Here is a 3,078-nt window from a genome sequence, read left to right on the forward strand (position 1 = left end):
ATGCTCATATCGTCTTAACCCTTAACAATGTGCGTTCCATGAGGAAGCTAATTTTTGTAATCATGAACGGTACAAGCACCCTCCCACTCGGAGAAACGGAAGATCCTGAGCGCCAAATCATTTCGAAAGACGCGTTTCGACAGGTCGGTTGATTGGAGGGGAGGATATCGGGCGTGATTTAATCTTTTCGTTCTTAGTTTTTGTTATTACTTTGTTGTGTCGATGTTGTTGTTGTATTAATAAATTTATCGTAATAAAAGTCTAATAACCCAAGTTTTGAGGTATTACCAACTAAAGAGGCAGAAAGAACCCTCAGTTTTTGTCACGGTTGAAGAAAATCGGCGACAGCTGTACACTAAAATTATGAACATATAATTAATAGTAGTTATTAATAATAATAATAATAATAATTCCACATTGTTGCAGCATTTCTTCACTTATATATCAATTTAAAATAAAATCATGAATATATTGGTGTTGGTCAGACATCAGGCATGTTTTCATAGTGATGATCAGATATCTGTTGTGATCCGATTTATTAATTTCTAATTTATCTCGATAAAATTTAAGAATTTATAATTCAAAAAAAGTTTAGCTGGATTCCTCATATTCATTTCATTTCAATTAACTGTTAATCTTTGTATGCAATCTGAGCATTCCGTTTACAAATTATTATTAACTTACAATTAATTGGAATGGAAAGCATATCGCACGATTCGTTATTCTTTTTTCTATTTTTTTTTCGAATTCAATTCCGAATCTAATTTAATATAGTAAGTATAAAAATATATTTGTTATTTAGTAGCAAAAATTATGCAAATTAATTAGTAATTTCTGTTTAACAATTCTGTATCGTTTCCAGTATACAAAAAAAGAAAAAAAAATAAAAAGTAAAAGCGAAGTTTTTTCTCTCCTTTTTTTTCCCCTGCTGTCCTTTAAAAGTTAATGTTTACTATCATAAGAATGAAGCGCAGAAGTTAATTTTAAAATACTGAAATGCTGCTAAATGAGACATATAATGATTGACAAATGAATTTTCATTCCGTGCCACTCGTATCATTTGATGGTGGTTGAATGAACGCTTCCATTAATTTGTATTCTTTTTCTTAACTTAAAATAAACATAGTTAATCTCTCTCTTTCTCTTTCCATCTCTCTCTCTTTTTTTCGTTTCATTGGTAAGAGAAACTTTCAATATTATTTGAAAGATTAAATTGATAAATTATTCGTCAAAATTTTTTTTCTTTCATTTTCTATTGCATCATTTTATATTTGATAAATTTATCCATGAATTTGATTGAGTTTATTGCAGCAAACTTAATCAAGCTTTCATCGGGAAATGTAAGAATGGTCAGTTACTCATCAAATCCTCTAATAAATTCATTCGTGAATTCTCTTGCATTTTATTAAATAAATGCATTCAAATTTAATTAACAATGAAAAATTTCAAATTCTTCTATCCTATGTTCCATCCGATCATTTTTGCTAGTTAATTAATTAATTGAAAAGTTATCACTGATAACATCAGAGATTTATAAGTGATAAGAAATTGATAATATTAAATGGTATTATTCGTACAACACTTTAAAACTGTAAAAATTTTACACCTTATTTGTCTTTTGTTCCTTTTCCTTCATGTCATTTAATTTCATTATTATCATTCTCTTATTATCGTACAATTTTTGCATCATCACGATGTTATTGTTTCATCAAAATTTGATGACTAATTGCGTACCTGTTCATCGAAATTTCATCCAAATAATTCGTCATTTATTGGAGGATTTATATTTTCAAACTTTTCACTGTTTCAGTTTATTTCCATTAACATATGAATTGATGAAATTGACAAATGTATAGCTAAGCTTTTATCAAATTGTTAATTTAAAAAATATCAACAGTCATTTGATTTGTTTCAAAAATCATTTTATCACTGCAAAGATGGCATATTTATATTTCGAATATTTTATATCATTTAGAAGTGAGAAATATTCTCTGTAACATTTAACTTAAAATTTGAACATGAAAATATTAAATTTACTTTTTTGTACAAAAACGAGGAAAAAACATAATAAAAGACTGAAAACTGATTAATCAAATCCATTTTATATCTTTTTACTTACATTCTGTCTAATAATATTAAGAATACACTTATAGTTTACCTTATATTTATTACTTGTATTGTTTTGATCAATAAGTAATTAATAGAAATGAAACGAAGTAGTTAAATTAATTTTTGTTGTACGTTTATTTATTAACATGGCAGTTTGTCGGTTATATCGATTGATAAGCAATAAAAAAAAAAATTTCCCGATAGTTTGTAAATTTGCTAACTTTCGAATTAAATCAGAACAGAAAACAAGAAAGATCAAAAGATGGAGGAAGAAAGAGTTAATATACAATAATTAATTAATACTTATTTTTAATTAGTATAGTAACAGGAAAAAAAAGGGGTTTTATTTCTTATTTTTTTCATTTTTTTTTAAGCAAAAAAAAAAAAACAAAACAAAAGAAAAAAGGAAGAAGCAAATATTAGGATACTTTAATGGAAGCAAATAGCTTTTGTCATGGATAAAAAAGGCAAAAGCTTAAGACATTGGAATTTCAAATTCTACTGGGATGTATTTGTCTCATTGATAGATGATCAGCTATTTATTTTTTTTCTCCTTCTTCTTCTCTTCCTTCTTTTTTTCCTCGTTCTTTTCTCTTTCTTTTTTTTTTTTTTGCATAATGATAGAAAGATGTGAAAGTGATTCTCTCTGATGGCTCAAAAGGTTTACTCTAAACTACCGCCGTTTGCAAGAACTAAATTATTCATTTTATCTCAGACTTTTCTCATATATGCAAATATATGCAGCAAATAGGATGCGAATGCATATACATTCTTCTTTTATTTCACAAAAAAGAAAAGAGAGTTAAAAATCGAAGTTAATCAATCAGTCATTTAATTAATTAATCAGTCAATCATTCAATCAAATGTTGACACCTTTTTGAACAATCATTTTAAGGCAAATTTAAATCATACAATTTTAACAAATTATGATGCTTTTTTTTCATAATCTGCTTAAATGTCCTAATTTTT

Source organism: Loa loa, assembly GCF_000183805.2.
Source record: "Loa loa unplaced genomic scaffold supercont3.655, whole genome shotgun sequence".
In the NCBI taxonomy this organism is placed as follows: Eukaryota; Metazoa; Nematoda; class Chromadorea; order Rhabditida; family Onchocercidae; genus Loa; species Loa loa.